Below are 25,211 nucleotides of genomic sequence, written 5' to 3'. Positions count from 1 at the left end.
GTGTTCAAAATATTGGGACAGCAAGTGAAGAAACATTTCGAAAAATTTCGTAATGGACAGCAAAACGAACTCTTTAGCGGTCACCTGGCACGTTTCCAACCAAAACTTTTCGTTGAAAAGTCTCGCCTGTATGTCCCAGAAATGAATAAGGATTAAACATTGAAAAGTTTAATGTCTATTACTTGAGGAGGCTAACGATCTGCGGAAACTGCAATTTACTCAGTTTTTCATAACGATTGACAGGATGAATGGGTGAAAATACAAAGAAGACTGCCTCCAAATGCTACCGTCTTCCCTTCAAAATTTTGAGTTATTTTGAAGGTCAAGCTTCAGGAAACAGCAAACGTAATCAAAAATTGCCTTGATTTGAAAAAGGTGGTTCTAGGTACACATAATAGATGGCGCACGTGTTGCCCGAAAATATAAATCGATAAATTTCTTCATCCGACGCTAGCTCAAAAACAACTGAACAGAACCTCACAAAAACTTTCATTTGTTTCAAAAACTCATTGACCACGGATTTTTGAGGCTACCAAATTGACCATTTTTCAGAAACAGATTTTTTTTTTTAAAGCGGTCGGAAAAAGATGCATTACTCTCCAATACAAGTTTTTCATGTCTTTCATTTCATCGGATCGAAAGCTCAATTACCGCCATTGTTAGGCCTCGTAAGAGGGTCTCAACAATCCGACCGAGGTAAAAAAAACCACAATTTTTTTTCCTTTATTTATTTTTATTTTAATAGTACAAATAATTAAACCTAGAGTTGTGTTTTGTCACTTTTAACTATGTTTTAAAATTTCCAACTAAATTCCTTCATTTACTTATTCACTTCTAACGTATAATTTTCATAATTTTATCAGTTCTTTTCTTCTAAAGCACTTTCTTTAACTTTTTAACAGAATAACAGCAACATTACTTGATATCAAAAGTTCCTGTCATCTCAAATTAACTCAACAATATTGAGTTAAGTGAAAAAACTACTTTTACTGCTTTTTTTGTTGCTTCGACTTCGATCTTCCACGGTTTAGCTTACTCTGTGCTAGCGAAATGCTAGCCGTAGATACTGTCTTCACCGAGCCTGACTCGGATTCTGTTGATGTTTCGGATGATGTAGCTCTACCTTCAGTTTTTAATTCGATCCGTCCACGTTTCGGCCGCTCCGCAGTTACTTTCGTGAAAGCCTCTTCTTTCTCATCTATCGCCAAGTTAAGCTCTTTCACTTCGGTTTCCTCGAAAGTTTCCTCCGTTCCTTCAAAACGAAGAGTTTCTTCCTCGTTTGTAGACTGTTCCTGGCCATCTTCTAGCGCTGCTGTTGTTTTTTCCGATGTGTTGCACGACGCACCCGCTACCTCATTTTTCAATAAGGGCTTGGGCATTGAAATGCCAACTTGCTGTCTAACCTCTTGATTTTCAACCACGTGACTAGATCCAGCAGCAACGTCACTATATCGCATATTCATCCGGCTATTTACAGTCACACGTTTAGGACAGTTAGCTTTGATGTGCTCTGAACTTCCACACACAAAGCATTTATTTAAAAGCCCATCATAATAAACGCGTGCTTGGAAGTTTCGCACATGAACTGTCGCTGGAACCTCACTTTTTATCTCCATATGGATGCCCCGGACTGCGCTCCAAATTGGAAACCCGGTCTCTGCCCCATATCTTTCACGCACCATCCGTTGGATAGTCCCAAATCTCGAGAACACATCTGAAATTTCTTTATCTTCTATCTCCGGTGGTAGATTGAAGACACGCACATAATTGAAAACACTAGATGCGGCAAACATGGTCACTGTTGTCGAGCTGCTTTCATCGTAAAAGAATTCCAACGAAGAAGGCAACCGTTTCAAGGTCTCCTTCAGCAGGGCTTCGGATTTGAACTTGAGATACACGCAATGCTCTTTCGGCTCCTTATACATAGCCAAAAGGTTTTCAGACACCAAATTCATTTTCAGTCTAAGGAACTGAAATATTCCGCTATCCGATGGCTCAGCTTTGCCGTGTCCAAAAAAAATTCGCAACGTGTTGGTCCGCGCTTCCTCCAGTTTGGACGCCATTATCCCACAGGTCGATATCTGCTATTGTTTTGAACAAAAGCGAAATTTTAACAGTAGCTAGGCTACACACAGTTGAATTCGACGTTGCAGCAGTGAAAAAGTCGACTACTCGGCTAGAAGTCCAAACACCAACTGAAAATTCAGATCCGGATTAAAAGAAATGACCAAAGCTTGTTTTCAACTGCAATAAGCTACATATTCATGGATTCTTGCAAGCTCCCTTTAGCCCGTGACTGGCAAATTGACATATAGTCCTCGATGATGATAGCTCCTATATACATGGTTTAGTATTTTTTTAAATTTCAGCTGCATTCATTGAGGAAAACTTAGGAATGGGACAAAACAACCCTCATTCTACTTCTTCCTTACCTACTAGAGGGGGATCGAAGAAAAATGATTCCCCAGCAGCCAGACACTTTGAAGAATAAATATTGGTTTTATATGGCACAGACGACTCTGGATAAAATAGCTGGAAGCGCAAAAGGAGAGGAGACTCGGGCGGAATTTTATGTTTGCTTTGCTTAATACATGTTGAAAGCCGTGGCAAGAAAATGAAGAAAAATGTGCAAAGCTTTTTCGATTTGTGAAAAACTGTGTTAGGTGGTGCGGGAGCAATGTGTTTTGTATCGAGAATGACGGGAAAATCATGATACAACTGAGCCATTAAAAGCAGCGAAGATACACAACACACTGCTGCTCTGGTGCAATTTTTCAATGAAATAGCACCGGGTGCTTTTCTGTGAGTGATTGGATGATGTATTGATTAATAAGTTCGTTAAAGATATTTGTTGAAATATTTTGGCATACACAGTGAGTGCTACAGTTGTGATTTAGATTTGTTCCCTAAATTTTTTTTCATCATAACCTTGATGAATGAAATTTTTCTCATAGAATGTTTAGCAATTTTCTTCAGATATTTCATCTTCCCTGACGGAAAATAAAAGGTTGAATGCTATCTTAATGCGCCCATTTCGGCGGCTATCCTTTCCAATCAGCGACCCATTAGGGGTGCGGGAGAAATCGTTTAGTAGAACACAACCGTAGAAGAAACCTTCATCCGAGACGCTCGTTAACACGTAATTAATGTTTGGCCGCTGATTGACCTTGGCCAGGGAGGGTTTGGAATCCATACGGGCCAGCACGGCGCGCCGTGCGAAAATCACATCCCACCCACGCAGAGCACCGGTCAGGCAAAGAAGTCGGGGGGCCACTTAATTTATGACACCCATAAAAATCACTCGCACATTCATATTAACGAACCTTGGCCTTTGCCCGTTGGATACCCTATCTACTTACATACAACCTACAACAAGAGAACAACCGGAAATGGTGGATGTTTTCCCCGGATGTTGGTGCGTAGGTCCTGATCTCTCTTTTTGTTTTCTGCCTTTCCTGTTGCCCACCAACTATTGCTTAATAACGAGTAAACTTTTCCCTTAGATCATTTTCCGAGGATTATTATGCAGAATGAATGTAAATCTGACTGCCATTTGTTACTATTAGTGCAATCTGTGGAATGGCTTTAATGGATAATTATTGGTTATAGCTGTGAGCACAAGTTTTGGTCATTATCTTTTGATAAACAGGCTTTTTTTATCAGGAAACTTTCCATAAACGAATTTGACTGATAACTCGTTGTACCCGAGAATAAATCCATGCATAGTACAAAAATCAGAAATTTTTCAAAAGATCAATGATGATATTTATACATTCAACCTCCTCTGATTTTCCAGCAAATAAAAACACAAATTTTCAACCGATCCATTTGTAGGAATGATTTTGATGTTATTGCTTGCTGATCCCAGAGCTGGGTTTAACGATGCAAAAAAGAGCATTGTAGAAAGCTAAAACATCCGAGCAAGCAAAAACAATCCCGATACATTTGAGCTTTTCCATCTCGTCTACAGTAGTAGAAGCTCCCCCATCGTTCGATTTGTCTATAGTAGAAGGTGGAAAAACTATTCCACTAGCAAAATGCGCTACACTACTCTACAGGTTTGGGTTTTGTTTTCCCCCGTCAATGTTATTCCGAACTGTTTCGAGGTTTTATCATTTGGAAAATGTGTTGCTTCAGGATGATTTATGAAAAAGCGAGCAAACAAACGCCTTCCTGCATAAAACTTTGATTGATTGCATCGGCAGAGTGAAAGCTAAATAGATCAAGGTAACGGGAAGCTGATCAATCAAAATGGAATTGCGGGAATTTTTTTTGATTATTTTTATTTTTTTTTTATTTACATAGTATTCCGTCTTACGACATAACTTGACGAACATAATTCCTAAAATTCACTCGGTCCATGGCAACCGTTCTCCAATTTCTCGGGCACCCCACGTTCGCCAGATCACGCTCCACTTGGTCTAACCACCTCGCTCGTGGCGCCCCTGCTCGTCTTGTTCCTACCGGATTCGTAGCGAACACCTGTTTTGCAGGACAGTCGTCCGGCATTCTCGCAACATGTCCCGCCCAGCGTATCCGGCCAGCTTTCACCACCTTCTGGATACTGGGTTCGCCGTAGAGTCGCGCGAGCTCGTGGTTCATCCTTCGCCTCCACATTCCGTTCTCCTGTACGCCACCAAAGATGGTTCTTAACACTCGTCGCTCGAATACTCCGAGTGTACGCAGGTCCTCCTCGAGCAATATCCATGTCTCGTGCCCGTAGAGAACAACCGGTCTAATAAGCGTCGTATACAGGTTGTTATTACTGGACAAGCGGGTTCGGTCGGTCTCGGATCCGCAGGCCAGCATGTACTTCGTCTTGGACGTATTAATCATCAACCCAATCCTTCCAGCTTCGCGTTTCAGTTTGCGGTAGATCTCCTCCACCGCCGCAGATGATCTGCCGACTATATCAATGTCATCGGCAAAGCAGATAAGTTGACTGGATCTGTTGAAAATCGTGCCCCGCATTTCGCCCACCGTTCGTCGAATAACACCTTCTAGCGCCACGTTGAACATCATGCAGGATAGACCATCACCTTGTCGAAGCCCCCTGCGCGATTCGAATGAACTCGACAATTCACCCGAAATCCGCATACAGCACTGCGTTCCATCCATCGTCGCCTTGATCAGTCTGATCAGCTTCCCGGAAAAGCCGTTCTCGTCCATGATTTTCCATAGCTCGTTACGGTCGATCGTGTCGTATGCGGCTTTGAAGTCGATGAATAGATGGTGCGTAGGGACTTGGTGTTCACGGCATTTTTGGAGGATTTGCCGTTGAATATCTGGTCCGTCGTAGACCGTCCCTCCATAAAGCCGGCCTGATGACTTCCCACGAATCTGTTTGCTTGTGGCGTTAGGCGGCGGAGTAGGATTCGGGACAACACTTTGTAGGCGGCATTGAGGACAGTGATCGCTCGGTAGTTCTCACAGTCCAATTTGTCGCCCTTCTTGTAGATGGGGCATATTACCCCCTCCTTCCACTCCTCCGGATTATCAACCGGTGTAGGCAATCGGCCAACCTGTCCGGGCCCATTTTGATGAGTTCAGCTGCGATGCCATCCTTCCCAGCCGACTTGTTTCTATTCAGCTGGCGAATGGCTTCCTTAACTTCACTCATCGTTGGAAGTGGCTCGTCCTCGTCGTTGGCTACGCCGGCGATGTACCTTCCCCCACCGTCTTGATCTCCTGCATGTGCGCCGTTCAGGTGTTCATCGAAGTGCTGCTTCCACCTTTTCATCACCTCACGATTGTCCGTCAGGATACCCCCGTCCTTATCCCGGCACATTTCGGCTTGCGGCACGAAGCCTTTGCAGGATGCGTTGAGTTTCTGATAGAACTTTCGTGTTTCTTGGGAACGATGCAGCTGCTCCAGCTCCTCGAGCTCCTCCTCCTCCAGGCGGCGCTTTTTCTCCTGGAAAAGTCGGACTCGCTGCCTCTTCCGCTGTCGGTGATTTTCCACATTTCGACGGGTGCCTCTCTGCACTACTGCCGCCCGCGCGGCATTCTCTTCGTCCATCACCCTCCTACACTCCTCGTCGAACCAGTCGTTCCGTCGAGATCGCTCCACATAACCGATGACGTTCTCCGCAGCACTGTTGATGGCTGTTTTGATGGTATCCCAACAGTCCTCGAGAGGGGCTTCGTCAAGCTCGCCCTCTGCCGGCAGCGCTGCTTCGACCGATTGCGCGTAGTCTGCCGCGACCTCAGGTTGCTTCAGTCGCGCGATATTTAACCGAGGCGGGCGCCGGTCCGACTCGATGTTGGCGCCCCGACAGGATCTGACGTCGATGATGTCCGAGAAGTGCCGGCTGTCGATCAAAACGTGGTCGATCTGTGATTGAGTTTGGTACGGTGATCTCCAGGTGTACTTGTGTGGGAGGCGGTGCTGGAAAAAGGTACCACGTACGGCCATTCGTTTGGAGGCGGCGAAATCAATAAGTCTGAGGCCGTTTTCGTTGGTCAGCTGGTGTGCACTGAACCTTCCAATTGTCGGTTTGAATTCCTCCTCCTGGCCGACCTGAGCATTGAAATCCCCGATGACGATCTTGACAGGGCCGTAGGAAGAACCGACTCATGGGGGGGGTTTTGGTGACTTATTTTTATCTATGATTTATTGCCCAATACTGCACGAAAACAAAAAAAAAACAAATTAGGTGTGTGACTATATGATTATTTATTTTTAAGTACTCTGATATTAAAAATTTTTGTATTAAAAAAAAAAAAAAGTAGGAAATAATTATCATTAGATTTTCGGATCAAATTTGCTTGATGAAAAACCTGATCCTAACGGTGTGTTCGTAAAATGATTTTATCTATTGAAGTGTTTTTTCGTATCGATGCTGGCGTTCGTAAATTTAATAATGAAACCTCATTCTACTAAATTTAACACAACACTGACCCTTACTCAAATATATGAAATTAGCAAAATTTTGACTATTGGTTTCTGAAACATAAAATGTCGAATTTTGGGCGTCCTTAATATGTTAATAAGGTAAGAATGTTTTTTTAACAGCAAATATTTTTCATAAAGAAGAATCAATTCCATAATGAAAATCGTGTGGATGATTTTTAAAATGAAATTAGGGGTTTTCGGATAAAACAAATAACTTAAAATGAACCTTTTATTTGTGATTTTCAGCTGAACTGTGCTTAGAAAATAATTTTGATTGAAAATTTGAAATCTCGAAATTGAATTGACTAGCAATCTTAACACATTAAGTACCGCGAAGAAATCTATGACGAGAAACACCGAAATTCAGCATTCTATATCTCAAAAACCGTTGGATTAAATTTTACAAATTTAGCATTTTTAAGTTACGGTAAATCTTGTTTTCAGTTTTTTCAAAAAAAAAAATTGCAATTAAATTCAGTCCATTTGAGCTTTACTTCAAAGTGTAAAAAGCACACTTTTGCAAGTGAAAAAACGAGATATCTCGTATTTAGTCCGCCATGTGATAAATTCATGATCTATGGAATTCCTCAATAATTTATGTTGAATGTAAAATTTATTTACCAACTGGTTTTTTTCTGAATTTTTAACCTGCATTCCGAATCTTAATTCTGAACCTGAATTCAAAAATTGCAAAATTTGAATCTGTATCCGAATTTCCATACGATTTCTGAAATGTACAAAAAATTCGATTTTCCAAATCTAATTCCAGATCAGAATTTTATGAGCCTAGTTTTTGAGCTCTCATTCAAGAATCTATAATTTATATTCTGTAGTTTAGGTTTAATCTATATTTTTGTGAATCAGCATTAAAATATTAATTTGCAATGATCTGAATCTGATTTTTTAATTTTGGATTGCCATTTTGAAGCTTTAAATGTTTGAATTTTATGTATGAATCAAGTTTAAGAACTTCGAATTTAAATATTTCTCTTTTTTCATATTCGGAAAACTATTATCAAAATAGTGAAATGCATATAATCTCGAAAAGCGTGATTCAAATTTGATGTGAAATGCAAAACCAAATTTGAACCAGAATTTCAAAGCAGCTTTTATTTCTAACTTCTTATGATTATCAAACTGAAAATCCATAATTCTAAACTGGATACAGAATCCGAAATACGAAAATAGGAATACAATTTTGGTTATGGGAATTATGGAATCAGAACCTACGAAATGGGTTTAATTTAATTTAAAATTTAATATTCAGACCTGAATTTATATGAACAAGTAAGAAAATTTTGAAAAAGTGGGATGGATTTTTGAGGTCTCGGCATTAGTTTTTATTCGAGATTGATAATCTTGATTCACCTTACTCTATTATTATAATTTGGTTCTGAATTTAAAATTTGGTGTGAAGAGTAGAATACCTCGCATGCTTTTTTGGATCCTCATGGGGGGGGTTTAACCCCCAAAACCCCCCCCCGTTCCTACGGCCATGGATCTTGATATCATGTTTTGGGCAACGGTCGTATTCACGCTCCAGCTGCGCGTAGAATTCGTCTTTGTCGTCACCGGTACTTCCGAGGTGAGGACTGTGCACGTTGATGATGCTGATGTTGAAGAACCGGCCCTTGATTCTCAACCGGCACATTCGTGAGTTGATCGGCCACCACCCGATCACGCGCTTTTGCATCTTTCCCATCACTATAAAAGCTGTTCCAAGCTCGTGTGTGTTGCCGCAGCTCTGGTAGATGGCACGACCATCTGGATACGTTCGTACCGTGGAGCCCTTCCAGCATACCTCCTGCAGCGCTACGATGTCGAATTTGCGGCTCTTCAATTCGTTGGAGAGCACGTGGGTACTGCCCACAAAATTTAGAGATCGGCAGTTCCATGTTCCAAGTTTCCAATCGCTAGTCCCTTTTCGTCGCGTGGGTCTTTGCCGATTTCCATCCGAAATTTGTTGTTCGTTGTTCGTTGCTTATGTTTTTTGTAGTCACAGGCTCGCAAGGCCCGCAGCTAACCCCACTATCTCGCAGGAGGACCGTCGTGATGTTGCTGTTTTGGGTCCCGAACACCACCAGGACGCTGTTGAACTTCGCACGCCGCCCCTGACATGGAGAACAGACGCGTACGAAGCCCCCTAACTCAGTCTGCATGCGACCAAAGCATCCACCGGGGTTGGGTACCCGATCTCCGCTAAGGTTGCTCGCACCCCAGCTAGCACCACGGGGAGGTAGAGAATCGGAGTTGCAGACAAGAGGTGATATGACCACTACCCGAAGGTTGGGTGTATGGGGTCTCGAGTTGCACATTGTCTACTTCACTAGCCATTTTTTTTTAACATCAGCCAAATAGATATAGATACATACTTCCTTTCTTGTAAATCATCTAATAAATGTTTTCGAAGTCCATAGTTAAAACAGAACGTGTCTTTTTTTTAGGCCTAGGCCGGTAATTAAGAAAAAACCTGTCTCAAACAAAGAAAATTTTTAATAAAAAAGGTTTTTTCCCCAGTGCAAATGGATTGAATATAAGGTGAGAATGTGGTTCCAATCGCTTATCCCAAAGGTAAGACTAAAACCCTGGTTGGACATTAGTCGGGATTTTATACGAATATTTTCTTGTCTCATATCCAACCGTTAGTATTGCATTTAAGGGGTAAATAAGCTTCCTACAGGCCTGAAAAAAATTATTCAATGTTCCAGTGGGAGTTGTGTTAGCTGTTACTCTAGCCTTACTAGAATTAAATATCGAAAAGAAGTATATTATATTTAACATTCAATAAGAAAGTAAGACATTTTCATCGAGAGTATTTGGGACAAATAGTAGGACGCCTGATGCACGTAAAGCACCAATTAAAAAAAATCTTTGTAGATATATTTAGTAGGTAACACAAGTTGATTTATGTCTTTATATCATCCAATCAAATGGAAACAACCAACGTTAAAAAATCAACGGACAGCTCAGGATTTTTTCAACAAGGAGGTAAAATCCTTTTGCTAGTCAGACTATAAGTTAAATTTTCTTTAAACCGTATGATTTAATAAACTGCTGTCAAGTTAAAATTTACTTGCAAAGCTCTGGATAACCTTTCTTCACAATTTAATACACTTTTTGAAGTATTTTGAGAGTATTTTAGGTGTTTGGTGAAAATCGAAAATCGAAGAAAAATCGCCAGCCAAGTTGTAAAATGAATACAAAGTTAACGAACAGGAATCTAATTCAAGTCTTCTGACCAATAGGATAAATCGTCAGATGAAACCCAGTCAAGCTGTAGCTTTATAACTCAATTGACTTCATCGAGTTGAAATCGCTGCTAGATTCTACGGCGGATAATGCTCATCGTGCCCCGATCAATGGTGCTCTGTTCACACCGAGTCAACAAGTTCAAGTTAAAACGTATTTTAAAAATTGATTATAGAGAAAAATCAAAAAAATTAATGATGGTTAAAATTGAGGAATTATGTGAACTTTATGTTGCAGTGCGTACATTATGGTGCGTACATTAGGTGATTTAACGATCATAAGAGTTTATTTTCCGGTGCTCAAAAATTATAATATTTTGGTCGCTTGAGAACCTAGTTGGGATTTTTTTAAATTTCTGTTAAGATGATAAGGAAATTTCTTTTTTGAAGAAAAACAACACTATATTTAATTACTTTATTAACTTGAGAAAATAAGTATTTCCTTTGAAAAAAAAAAAAAAAAAGTCCGTTTCGCACCAGTACTCGTTGTGCCCCTATCTACCCCACCGCAGGTTCAGCTAGCTTATATAACACAATTGAAGACATTTAATTCAGCATTTTGGAAATCTTTTGGCTAGAAACAAAATGGATTTTACCCCCTTCATAAAAAACTCGATGGTTATGGCTTTGTGTTTTTCGTGCTGCTGCTCCATTTTAAATACATTTCCAAACAAACTTGCTTTTTCCCAATCTTGAATGTATGTTTAGAAATTGATAGTCATTTATATTTACAAAAGTTACAGAGCTTAATGAATCGTGTGCAACTCATTTTTTTGATTCCTCATCTAAAATGGAAAAACTCACAAACATTGCATGTACTCATTTTAAATGATATGTGCTCACGTAAGAACTTTTGCTAGGCACAAAACACACGACGTATTACAGGACACGACACTTAACATTTAACAGTCGGGCATCGTCCTGTAGATGGGCAACATCTAGCCTGAAACCAGTCGACAAAAAAGGTAATTTTAAACCCTTTTTCCGTTAAGTATGAACGTTAAGTGTCGTGTCCTGTAATACGTCGTGTGTTTTGTGTCTAACATTGCATGTAATTTTTTAATTTTTCTTTTGGTTGCCCCCGATTTCCAGCAATTTTTAAAAGCAAAAAAAAATATTTTTTCAACTAGAACTTGGAATAATATTTTTTATTAAAAATTATTATTCTTGTTAAAAGAAACGTTAAAATCTTCAGTAACCTATAATTCAATTTGTAATTTTCGTAGTGCAAAAGAATACACACTAGCTGGCAGCTTCTAAAATACATGGAAATTTTACAAAAGAGATTAATTCTTATTTTTGAAAATACTCTTATGATTATCTTATAATTTGAATTATAAATAATTTTTTTAAGTACTCTTTTCTGTTTTCAAAACCTGACCTAAAATTTGTTTTCAAATCATTGTTTTGCATCTACAATTAAGCCTCGTTATTTATTTATTCATAAGTTCCTAAACTCTTCTACAATAAATGTTTACCTTGAATAAAATTTCTCTTCAAAGCAAAATTAAGTTCAATTTTCTTTATCTGTTTCCAAGTCATTAAAAATAAAATTTTAATAAAATTTTGTGAATTCGCCTCTTTAATTATCAAGAGAACATTTCTCGGATGCCAATCTCTTCCATGCAAAAATTCCCCATCATTTCTCAAGTTATTAAATAAAGTATGGGTGCACCCCTCCCTCTTTTCTACCCTTCCATTGAAAAGAAAGGAGAAATCTTGAGTTCTTATTTCCATACACTTTCCTAAGACAAACTTGACCTTATTTGGTTCAAATGATATCGAGTTATGCAAGAAACTGTATGAGAGCCCCCCTTGTCCCTATTCAAGCCCCCACTGGAGGGTTCTTGAATAAGCATAGAAACAATTCTCGATCCCAAAAAGAAGTAGGGTTTTTAAAAAAGCATAAAAACATTTTTCGTACTCAATACCCTCACATGCCAAATTGGTTCCATTTGCTCGATTAGTTCTCCAAGTATGCAAAAAATGTAAGAGAACCCTCTCCTCTTTTCCTTTCTCCCCCTTGGAAGGAAGTTGGGGTACAAAAAATCAATTCAAACATTTCCGTACCTTCCCATGTCAAATTTTGATCCATTTGCTTGATTAGTTCTTGAGTTAGTTAGTTATGTAAAAAATTGTAAAGCCTACTCTAACACTTCTTATCTTCTTACTGAAAGAAGAGAGGATTCTTAAATACTCATAGAATCATTCTTCGTACCCGAATCCTCGCCATGCCAATTTTGGTATTTTTTTCATAGTCGGTTCTCAAGTTATGCAAACATTTATTAAATGTTTGCCAGACCCTCTTCATGTGAGGAAGAGGGGTCTCAAACAATAATAGGAACTTTCCCCGATCTCCAATATCCACACCTGCCATTTTTCACGTAAATCGGCTAGGCAGCTTCCGAGTCAATAGGGAACAGACACACAGACAGACGAACGGACTAAAATACAGAAATCCATTTTCATATACACCCAAAACAATTCAAAAATTTTTTCTACGAGATTTTTCATTTTTTTTTTGTTTCGATTATAGTCGTTTTACCATTGTTATGGCATTCGCGACTTTATCAACGTTGCAGTTGGCGGATCGTTATTGAAAAACTATTCGGTACAACTGTGTTCGATGTTTACTCTTGGGCTCGAACTCGCGGACATCGGCTCAGGAGACAACAGACTTGCCAACTGAGCTATATCACAAGCCCCAAGAGATTTTTCATGTAAACTAATATTTGGTTACGTAATATAGATTCTACGCGTGCTTTGTAGTAACCGCAGTGTTTCAAGAACGCCTTGGTAGTAAGTTACTTACAAATAACTGACGCATAAATTTCACGTAAATTCTAAGCGAATGACTCAAAATCCATTTTGTCGCATCATACAAAAATTTCTATAAGAAAGGGAAGTTGGCATCAGTCAGCTGGTTTTGTTTGCTGCAGTTAAGATTTTTGAGGTCGCGGTGTCTGTTTGGACGTTAAAAGTTTAAAATAAATTCGAATATAGCGCTGGAGAAAAAAATCAATTTTTCCACCTGTCGGAGAAAGAATCAACGATTAACAAGTTCCGAAACACCAAGAGTGGCCTTAAGCAACTGTAATTCTGTGCTGCTGATCAAGTGTTTTCGTTCTAGTCACTAGAATCTAGTGAGATTAATATAAAATAGTATCTTTGAAATCTGTTTCGATGGTTTTTAATTTGTTGATCATTTTTCAAGGTGACAGGCAAGGTGACCGTTATTTAAAAGAGAGCTAGAAAGTGTCATCTGGGCCGAATTCATGACTCCGCAGGGACACTTGGTAGGCTCCAAGTGAGTGTAACACCACGACCCAAAGAATATGAATGGATAGAAGGTTAAAGTTCAAGTGATTGATTCAGAGATGGTGATTAATGTAGTGTTAGTGATTGATTATGAGATAATATCAAATATATGTTTTCTTTTTAAATTATTTTTATTATTATTCATAAAAACAACGTAAGGGGAGGGACCAATTAAAATCAAAGAATATTTCACACAGCTTCTACTGTCACATCGAGTTGAACTCATAAGAAATTCACGTAGGTTGTAGGTGATTTTTACCAAGCATCAATTCCGCGTTTAAATAATGATCTCGTAGCATTTACGTGAAAATCAATGAAAATATCGCAAAGTAATGTTGGAAAAGCTACACAATCATCAAAAACTTTCAGGTTTCAGTAAAACATGTTGTTTCCGTGTATTTTCCACTGTAAAGGGTGATATGGTCAAAATTTGGTCAAGGGAAAACGCGTGTAAATTGGTGAAACCGTTTATTTAAAAAATCAATTAAATTTCTTTTTCATTTTTAATTAGTATAAAATTCAGGAAAAATATTCAGTTAGGCTTCCGCTTTTCCAAATTCGAATTGCCGGGCCTTACGCTTAACCCCTGCCATCAGATTTTGTACAGCTACCTTGTCCACCTTCTTCGCCTCCCTAGCAGTTTTTTTGGTCTTCTTTAGGTTTCGCTTGACAATAGCCCAGTATTTCTCAATTGGGAGGAGCTCTGACGTGTTGGGAGGGTTCTTGTGTTTGGGAACCACCTGCACGTTGTTGGCGGCGTACCACTCCATGGCTTTTTTACCGTAAAGGCGAGATGCCGAATCCGGCCGAAACAGTACGGAACAACCGCGTTTCTGCAGGAAAGGCAGCAGACGTTTATTCAAACACTCTTTCACGTAAATTTCTTGGTTGACAGTCCCGGAAGCTATGAAAATGCTGCTTTTCAAGCCACAGGTACAGATGGCTTCCCAAACCAGATATTTCTTCGCGAACTTTGACAGTTTCATGTGCTTGAAAATATCTGCTACCTTTTCCCTTCCTTTTGCCGTATAAAACTCCTATCCCGGAAGCTGCTTGTAGTCGGCTTTGACGTAGGTTTCGTCGTCCATTACCACGCAGTTAAACTTCGTCAGCATCGCCGTGTACAGCCTCCGGGATCGCGCTTTGGCCGTCGTTTTTCGTTTATCATCGCGATTTGGAGTCACTACCTTCTTGTAAGTCGATAGTCCGGCTCGTTCGGTTGTAGACGATACACCCAGCTTATTTGCGGCATCTCGGAGAGAGAGGTTAGGGTTTCGCTTGCAACTTCCGGCAACTCTCTTTGTCGTCTCAGCGGCTTCCGGTTTTCGATTTCCCCCCGATTCAGACTTCCTGGCTGTTGACAAACGTTCCCCAAACACTTTAATTACATTTGTAAGGGTTGATTTGGCAACTTTTAGCGATTTTGCCAGCTTTGCGTGCGAGTAGCTCGGATTTTCGCGATACGCGAGCAAAATTTTGATACGCTGCTCTTCTTCCTTGGACGGCATTTTGACAACTGAAGAGTGAATTCCAAAATCAAAATAGGAGCAACATTCTGTGGTAGATAGATCCAGGAAATGGGTTGCTATGAACAAACGTAACAAAATAACGCACACTTGGGTAGTGATGTTAATGTTGTAATAAACTGTGGTAATGAAACGCTATCGCATGATTACCTGTAGTGGTGTGCTAGGAGAATCAGCGAAAAGATACACTTAAACACTCATAAGGGAAGAATGAAAAAGGCTTTGATTGGAGCGAATGACGGTTCGTCAGTTTGTAAACGAGTTTCGATTCGAAGTGACGCGTTTTCACATACGGGAGATGTTGGTGTTTAGTCCAGAATTGAGACTACGACACATTCTACACACACACCTTCAAAATGCGGGATGTTAAGGTTTTTTAAATGCAAAATTGAAAGAAATACGTCAAGTTGATATTGACCAAATTTTGACCGTATCACCCTTTAGTGCTTTGATTATTGTTTATTCCAGATTTTCCTGCTATTTCAGGATTGCCCATAAATCCAATAAAGAATTCAAGATAAGTCTAATCTGGCTGGGATGCCCAGATATTGTTTGAAACTTCCCGGATTTCATTCGGGTTCATTCAGATTAGCCCTAGAAATGATAAGTGGACTGATGTCCGGCAGCCATTGGTGACTTTTGAAAAACAGAGAGACCCCTATATGAAAACGATCTTATAATTCTTCATCTGGTAACATCCTCTGTATTGACTCAAAACATAAGGGACGTTAAGATGGAAGAAATAGAAGATCTCTAATGCCAACTATCTTATTTTTAGTAAAATCATATTTGATGTGTTTGTCACAACCCAAAAAAATCAGGTCCATGAGTCCATTGGTCGACTGTAGATACACAGAAAAAATTTTTGACTATTATTACGTGTCACTGAAAACTGCAACCTTTAAAATAAATCACCTGTAGTCAGAAAAACCTGTAATTTTAAATTGTTTTCCTTAACGAAGATTCATTTATTATTACAGCAAATGTCCTGTAAAAAAGTTGTACACTAAAAATTAAATGTCACGTTTTCGACCTATAAAATAACGGTAAATGTCCTGCTCCTTTTTGTTACAGGACATTTGCGTAATTTTACAGGAAATAATTTTTGCTGTGTACTTAGAAGCCCTATGCCATAAAGTCCACCTGAAGTCTTTGGCCATCCTTTCCATCTGGACCTGCAACTAAGGCTATACCCGTGATGGGAGACCAAATCCGCGTTTCTGAACTTATCGGCTTTCTCGTTTCGAAGTCAAACACTAACATATATACACCGCCTTTTATCAAGTTTATAACCTTATGGTTGGTTAGCCTGCCCAGCACCAATGAGATTCCCCCTCTAGAAGCCTCAGGGCCGGCTATCCGCGTTCTAGCTTGCAACAAGAAAACACTGCGCTTAGTAGAAACGAACTTTCCCGTTTATTGTAGTATTGTCGACAAAATGGTTTTATTTCACCCGCACTTTCAACCGAGACGAATCAGGGATTTTTCAGTCCTACCTTGGTTAAAGCTGATCGGGACACCTTGGGCTTCTGACTCCGTACCTTCCTCGCTTCCGCTCTCCTTTCCGGACTGTACAGCGGCGCGTGGTATGTTGTTCGGTCGGTCTTCGGCGCAACTTCCTCTTCTCCTTCCCGGACGTTCTGCAACCTTCGGGCCACACGGCGTTGACGGCTGCCTGGATGTGGTAAGTATCGTTCCCGGTTGAGCTGAGGCCTTCCGGGGCTTACCTTGTGTAGCTGTAGGTTTGCCTCCGGTTTCTTAACGCCTCACGTCCTCCGAACTCCAACGAACCAATCGGTAAAACAAAAAGGGGTCCTGTTGGCGCAATGGGACAAAACAAGAGCGGATTAGGTTTTATATTCCTGAGGGCCTGTCCATGGTTCTATGGATTCCGGGGCAGCGATCACTTCTCACCTGGTTACAATGTGCTAGTCACTACGTATGCACTTACGAGAACACAGTACCGTATCGTTTGGTTGTTCTTTGTGGAGTGATCGCATTAGCTGTCGGCCATTGCCCCGGATCCGGACTTTCGGCTCATCCTGGAATTCCGCCCCATTGCGCCTTTTTCGAAGCCCGCCTATGGCTGCCCATTTGTGCGTTCGATCAGCGCCATCTGTTCGTCAGCGTATTGCCCGTCCATTACCTTAGCCATTATTTGCGTATGGCGTCAGTGGTTTAGGGTACGGTCCGCCTCCACTCCACACAGCGCTTCCTGTGCACATTTACATTTATGTACTACGATGGTTCTCACTGACCTTGGGCTTCTCACACAACGCACTGGTTACACTCTCGCACGGCTCGGGTAGAAAAAATATTAGCAAGCTAATATTTTTTCAGTTTACAACATTTGAAGCAGCAAATCAGTTGCGTACCTGCTGAACCAGACACTTCCTGCCCGCGCAATGACAACGTACTCTTTTTTTTACAATAGACAAGTCTCGAACTCTTCATGCTTTTGGATTTAAATCAGGCCGCCCACATCGAAATGAGTGACCAATACGCAATGCAACGTGAGTCGGGGTCATAGGGTATCATCATCAATAATAAATATCGACTCCACGCAGTTTAAAGGTTTATGGCCTTCTACTGACCATCAACGTTTTGCAACTCCGGTCTCCAGCGATCCCACGGCATTTGCATATAACCCCCTCCAATGAGAATCAAAGTAAAACATTTAAAGCGTACGAATTAAAATAATAAATACAAATAAAACATGCTAAAAAGTGATAATTTAAACATAAATAATCTTAAAAACTAATTTTGAACCACCTTAGCATTAAAATCTTTCGTAACGCAACAAAACGACATGACGAATAACATTTTTCTTACTGGGAGCTGATTTTGACCTACTTTTTCTAAAATGACACAAAAACGATCAGTTGCGGTTAGCGCAAAAAGCAACGCAACCGATACCTGTCAAACGGATTTTCATTAGTGCAACGTGGAAAAAGTCGGTAAGATGGATGGATGGATGACGCAGAACTCGGACGGAATCTGGTGGAACCCTCAGGTAAGTAGGCGCCTTACAGTACTTTGTGGATATTGGTGTTTTATTCATGGTAAAATTGTGCACGTTTTCCATGTTCATTTGAAGTTAAAAGTATTGTAAAATTTACTTAATTTTAGGTCGACCAGGTTTCATCCGAGTGCGTTCGTGCGATGTTTTTATGGCCTGCTGGATCTTTATGGTTGGCGATGTTCTGCTTGCTCCCAGGATGGGAATTATGGAGACTATGGCTTTGTGTTGTGCTGAATTCAATCAGGCACATGCATGCATGCGATGTTTTTCGGAATCACAGGATGAGGATAAATTGAAACAGCTGATTTTGTTGCCACTACGTCGATATTTTTCTCGTTGGTGAAATTCGAAGTACGTGGTCTCAGGGCAGACTAGCATTTATGGTGAGTTCTTATTCTTATTTCGCAAAATATTGTGTTATTTACTGCGACGTATAACGGAAACGGTAAACAATCGGACCAACTTTCCTTCGGGGATGTTCCAAAATATGAATCTTTGTTCATTTTTGAGTAAAATGCTGCGATGTTTTTTTTTTTAAATTTTATTTTGGCAGCTTTAATTTCAACAATTTGCATCGCAAGTTCAGATGATGTTCTGACGAACTTGCATCCTAATTTTTAGCCCTTTTGGCCCTCTTCCTACTTTCGTTGTTATATTTATAACTTTTTTCTTGTACTGGGAGCTGATTTGTCTAACTTGCCTTGCATGTTCAGATAGTGTTCACATGAACTTGCATGCAAGTTAGGCACCAGTGAAAGTTTTTTTTTTTTTTGTGAGATGTAAATCACAAACGACTTCAGCGACCAAGTTTGTTGTCGGTTTGTAGAATTCCCGAAATTTTAGGAAAGTTGATCGGTAACCGGATGTTTTTTTTTTTAACTTTGCTTCGATCTACTGAACGATTTTTTTATCATTCTGGACGCTTATTTTGGTGGCACTTACGTTCTGAGGTCAGCCGCAGAGAATATACCTAGCGATTTTCCTTTTAGGTCAGCTACTTCATAAGAGCTGGTTCCTTTTTTCGCTATAATAACGCAAGGCAAATACTGAGGGCCTAGTTTTGCATTAAATGCTTTACCCGCCGAAGACAAATTAAAAGTTCGTTTGAAAACTCTTTGGCCAATATCAAACGAGGGCGAATATCTTTTGTGTCTCAGGTCATATTGTTTTTTTGTGGTTTCGTGGGTTTTTTTGAGATTATCTCTCACGAAGTCGTAGGTTTTCTTGCAAATAGATTTCATTCGTTCTACTCTTTCTTCTTCATCCATTTCTTCTGGATCTTCCAACATATGATCCGAGCCTCGAACGATCATTTCATGCCCAAAGATTATGCGATGTGGTGACAATTTAGTTGAACTGTGCATAGTGGTGTTTAACACGAACTCTATCTCGCCCACTCTCGAATCCCAGATTTTCTGATCCACACGCACATATGACCGAATCATCGCGTTTATGGTCCTGTTCAGGCGTTCCGTTGGATTGGCCTGACTCCGGTGGCGTGCGTTTGCCCAGTGTTGGACTTCGAACCTTTTCAGCAGTTCTTGGAATTCTTTGGCATGAAATGACGATGCGTTATCAGTTATCACGAATTGGGGAACAGCGAACTTCCTAAACCATCTTTCTTCTAGAATGCTGCACAGGCTAATACTGCTTATTTTCTTCACCGGAACAAGCATGCAGTACTTAGAAAATAGGTCCATGACCACTAACAAGTGTGCATTGCCATGCTTGCTCCGAGGTAGAGACTGTATATAGTCCATGCAGATTATATGAAAGGGTTTTGCGGCGATCCGTTGTTTTCCCATTTCCGGGGTAACTGATAACGTCGAGTGCTTATTCTCTTTGCAAGCTTCGCAGCTCCCAATGTACTTTTTCAAGTCTGCGTACATTCTGGGCCAGTAGTACCTTTGCTTGACTTTTCCTAGGCATTTTTCGAAACCGATATGCATGTTTTCGTCGTGCTCTTCCTTCATAAGACGGTTTCGAGCATATTTAGGGACACACTCCTTCCATTCGAATCGATAGTCCAAAACATCTGATCTTGAAGACACAAACTTGAACAATCTGTTGCCCTCGATCCGAAAATCTATGTAGTTCTCCGGATCGTTTTCAACAGCTTTGAACAGGTTTGAGTACCAAGCGTCTTCCGTCGATTCTATCGATTCTATGGAACGAGACAGGGCATCAGCCACCACATTGTCTTTGCCTTTCCGGTGTCTTACTTCCATGTCATATTGCTGGAGGGTGATGCTCCACCTACTCAGCCGCGAGGAGGACTTCCATTTAGCTCTCATAATGAATGAGAGTGCCGATGAGTCTGTCACTAGCGTGAACCTGGATCCTTCAATGTAGCAGCGAAACTTCTCTATGCACCGCAGAGCTGCTAATCCCTCTTTTTCCGCTGCGTGGTAGTTGAGCTCGGCTCCTCGCAGCTTTTCGGAATGAAAAGCGATCACTTTTTCAACTCCTGCATGACATTGGGTTAAGACACCGGCAAGAGCAACATCGCTCGCGTCCGTTTGGACACTGAACGGAAGGTTAAAGTCCGGATTGGCCATTACGGGAGCTGTAATTAGCTTTTCCTTAATGGCCCGGAATGCTGATTCTGCTGCAGGACCCCACTGAACCTTTTTCGGTTTGTTTTTCAACAAATCGGTCAACGGTCCAGTGAGCTCACTAAATCCGTCGATGAACCTCCGGTAATAGTTGACCATACCGAGGAATCGGCGTAGTGATCGCACTGAGTTTGGGGCCTCAAACCCCAGGATCGCTTGAACGCGATCCGGGTTAGGCCGGAGTCCTTCTCGAGAAAGGATGTAGCCCAAATAGGGCAATTCTCTGCAGCAGAATCGAGACTTTTCTAAGTTAATGGACAAGTTTGCTTCCCTTAACCGTTGTGCCAAATCGGCAAGTCTCTCAATGTGCTCGTCGAATGTCTGGCTGATGACCACTATGTCGTCTAAATATACGAAAACATACGGTTCCAAAGCTCCATGGCCCAGAACGCGGTCAAGAAGCTTGCAAAGGCATGCTGCGGAATTAACGAGACCGAAAGGCAGCCTCCGGAACCTGAACAAACCTTTTCCAGGTATTGAGAAGGATGTGTAGTCTCTCGACTCTTCTGCCAACGGGACCTGCAAAAACGCCTGGGTAAGATCGATGGTTGACAGGAACTCGAACGGACCAAGATGGCTTAAAATCCTATTTTGATGAGGCAAAGGGTAGGCATCTCGTTTCGTTCGTTCGTTCAGCTTTCGGGCATCCAGGCATAAACGAACCTCCTCACTGTTCTTTTTGGTAACAGGAACCACAGGAAGAGCCCAATCTGATTCTGCAGGCTCTATGATCCCCTCCAGAACCATATTGTCCACAGCCTTATGGATTTTCTTCTGTATCTCGGGGCTCCAAGGATACGGATTCTTACGAACCGGATCAGCATCCTTGAATTCCTCCTTGATTTCAATTTTGTGTTCCATAAGGTGTGTTGCTCTAAGATTCCCCGGTTCTGCTACCAAAAACCACCCTTTGACCTCTTCTAAACGGGATTTTTGTTCCATATTGATCTCGTCCTCATTACCCAGATCGTTTTCCGGATTAGGCTCTTCGATGACTTCCACGAATTCGTCAATGGTCGGACGAATCCCAAACAGTTGCCAAAAATCGTATCCGTAAATGCATCGGCGATTGAGATCTGGAGCAATGACAACTGAAAGGATCCTTGTCATGCCATTGAACGAAATCGGTACGTCACAAGAACCTAATACTTGCAGGTTTTGCCCCGAGGCAGTTTTTAAGGAGAGTGTTGATGGTTTTATTTTTAGTTTCAATTTGTCAATAAGATTTTTACCTCCAATCCCGAGAATCGTTTTCGCTGCACCACTGTCTAGCAGACCAGTCACAGAAATTCCAAGAATCTCGACTTTTGCAAACGGTCTAGGGTCATTGCTTAGAGTGACAAGCATTGATGCTATCTCATCACTTTCGGCAACTTCCCCCGCCACTCGTGAAAAGCCGAGACTATTGAGAATTTCGGAAGTTTGGCACGTTCTGTGAGGTCTTACTGGGCTGTTGAGACTTTCTCGCCTCACTGAGAAGTCCTTTTCGCGTTTTTTAGCGCGCAATACGGGCATTCTCGCGTTAAAAATCCTGGAAAGCCACAATTTTGACAAAATACATTTAGTTTTTCCCTACACTGCTCAAACTTGTGCCCTTCGTCGTGACAGTTCATGCACACGTTCCGTTTTAATGGAATGTATGCGCTCACTATGCGCTGAAGAGCAGAAGTTTGGCTAGGGCCTGGTTGTGGGTCATTTTCAAAATTGTTTTCTTTAAAATTTTGGGTTGATCTCTCATAGGACGTAGGTTTATTTTGTTTTTTTCTATCTTCATTTTTGTAATTCCCTTTCCAAAATTTTTGTGGCTTCTCCCTGTTTGTATTGCGATTCCGGTCTTGATTGGAGTAATTTTGAAATCTGTTTTTGTCTTGATACTGATATGTTTTTTCTTCTGTTTCAGGTATGTTGCTGCTTACTTCGTCTACGTGCTCCGTCCGGAACCCTGGCCTGACCTCCTTGCGTCGATAGACTTGCCAATTTATCGCGTCGAACTTCTTGCCGAATTCTCGCATCTTTGCGATGGAGTCGACGTTGGCTGCTAGCATTGCGATACGGCAATCTTCCCTCGTATTGCGGAAAAGGACTTCAAAACGCCTTCGCTCAGACCATGGCTCGGACATCCCACGGAAGATTTTAGCCATTTCTAAATAGAAGTCCTGGAACCTCTCACGTTGGCCTTGTTTTCGACCGTTGGCTTGTCTTTCGTAGACAAAATCGATGTCGTAGGGTAAGAACTCTAATTTTAATTCGTTAACCAACTCCTTCCAACTTCTCATTTGATTGTTGCCGTTGATCTCCATCAGCCACGACCTTGCCTTGTGTGTTAACAAGTGGTGGGCATTTTGGAGCAACTCGGTTTCAGAAAACCCGCCTGCTTTCGCGTTAAATTCTACTTCTCTTAAAAACTCATTTAACTGCCTACCATTATCTAGCCCATCGTAGGAAATTTTCCATTTATAAATGGGCAACCTACTACTATTATCGCGCGGACCAAAGTCTTTAACACGCTCAGATATGTTCGATTGACGTTCAAGCTCTTTTGGCTTGTTCAGCTCTACGCCCCTCACGCTACTCAGTGACTCATTTCTTTCTTTGATCCAATCCAAGAAATTTTTAGGATCTTCTTGCGATTTCTCGCTGCTTTCTAATCTTTGATCATCGAAACCGTCACTGAGAGCTGTTCTGTATTGCGTAACCTGTTTTTTCGCCGTTAAGTTTGTTTCGAGAATTTGGATGCGCTTAACTAGCTGCTCGACGACCGATGAAAGCTGTCTGTTTTCGAGAACAACTTTATCGAACTCCGATTTAGACACGTTGACAGCTACCAAATTACTCGAAATCTGCTCATTTTTCTCCCCCGCTTGCTCAATTTCAATTTGTTCCGGTACGGATGGCAAATTGATTTCCCTCTGAGTTGGAACACTTTCTACTTCGGGGATGACTTCCGCATCTTCAGCCCGCAGCTGATTAATACTGCTGTTGATGATTTCCATTTCAGCTCTGCGTACTTCTGGGATATGAGAGGACAGCGAGAAAAACACGTTGAGCGAGCGTACGCATTCATTTGCTGTTGCCGCAAGTTCATTCAAATTACTATCCGGAGCAAATTTCCTCAATCTGTTCAAGCGGAATAGTAAATGAATGAGCCTGGTTTTGTAGCCTTGCTCAGGTGCCTTTTTCGATCCTCTTCTATCCAGATGTGCTTTGATGCTGTTGACTTTATCGACGCAAACCTCTAACTCTTCTGAAACAGAATCACCAACAAAATCATAACTAATATCTTCTTTGTTTTTCTCTTCTTTCAGCAACGATCTCAACGCGCGTTCCTGTTGCTTGCGGGTGCCAGTAATTGTTTCACCCCGAAGGATTAGCTCATGTTCCAACTCGTCGACGGTCAGATGAGCACCATTCAGCGAATAATACTGGAGTAGCAGATGAGCCATATCCATCCTGATTAATTATTAAGACGAATACAAGAAACAGGAAACAAAAAGAAAACTGGATGTGTGCACGATTTCAAAATCCGACTAACAATTTAAAATCAACTCAAGAGCTTTAACAATCAACTACACAACTAAAATTAGTACGTAATCTTTAATGTAAGTACTATTTTTTTTTATTATGTTGCACCATATGAAAATCAATAAAACAAGTTCCAGGACTGTGTTTTATTGCCTAACCTTTCCCACAAATGATCTACTACAGTTTAAAATTTTTGAAATTTAAAAATTATAATTTACAACTTAATTTACAACTCCACAAAAACTATTACTTTGATTCTCAATGAAGTTGGCTGGTTCTCTTAACTTTGTGAACGAACCAAGACCCCTCCAAAAGCAATCCAAATTGTCGACCTGAATTTGTAGCCTTTTTTATACAATTGTCAAAGGCGTTTCAGAAGGTCTCGGATGTTTTCCCAGAGACTTCTGCAAAAACCAATAACTACTACACTTCAAACGTTTCCCTGCACAAACTAAAATAGCGGATCTATTTTAGTTGAGCGCCAAGTATAACCTTATGGTTGGTTAGCCTGCCCAGCACCAATGAGATTCCCCCTCTAGAAGCCTCAGGGCCGGCTATCCGCGTTCTAGCTTGCAACAAGAAAACACTGCGCTTAGTAGAAACGAACTTTCCCGTTTATTGTAGTATTGTCGACAAAATGGTTTTATTTCACCCGCACTTTCAACCGAGACGAATCAGGGATTTTTCAGTCCTACCTTGGTTAAAGCTGATCGGGACACCTTGGGCTTCTGACTCCGTACCTTCCTCGCTTCCGCTCTCCTTTCCGTACTGTACAGCGGCGCGTGGTATGTTGTTCGGTCGGTCTTCGGCGCAACTTCCTCTTCTCCTTCCCGGACGTTCTGCAACCTTCGGGCCACACGGCGTTGACGGCTGCCTGGATGTGGTAAGTATCGTTCCCGGTTGAGCTGAGGCCTTCCGGGGCTTACCTTGTGTAGCTGTAGGTTTGCCTCCGGTTTCTTAACGCCTCACGTCCTCCGAACTCCAACGAACCAATCGGTAAAACAAAAAGGGGTCCTGTTGGCGCAATGGGACAAAACAAGAGCGGATTAGGTTTTATATTCCTGA

General features: G+C 41.2%; 1 protein-coding gene and 1 long non-coding RNA gene across 12 annotated transcripts in view; one reads left to right on the top strand and one right to left on the bottom strand.

Annotated features, from left to right (window-relative positions):
* Positions 1 to 25,211, bottom strand: part of LOC129744023 (uncharacterized) — a 724,779-nt gene that overhangs the window by 449,991 nt on the left and 249,577 nt on the right. The window lies entirely within an intron of this gene.
* On the top strand, positions 17,925 to 24,784 carry LOC129744027 (uncharacterized). The gene is made up of 4 exons (XR_008736783.1): positions 17,925 to 18,000; positions 18,117 to 18,392; positions 22,525 to 22,851; positions 23,930 to 24,784. It is a non-coding gene; the product is annotated as an uncharacterized LOC129744027 (long non-coding RNA).

This window comes from Uranotaenia lowii, chromosome 2 (genome assembly GCF_029784155.1).
Source record: "Uranotaenia lowii strain MFRU-FL chromosome 2, ASM2978415v1, whole genome shotgun sequence".
Lineage (NCBI taxonomy): Eukaryota > Metazoa > Arthropoda > Insecta > Diptera > Culicidae > Uranotaenia > Uranotaenia lowii.
The sequence above is the reverse complement of the archived record's forward strand: the minus strand, read 5'-3'. Positions and strand labels throughout refer to the sequence as shown.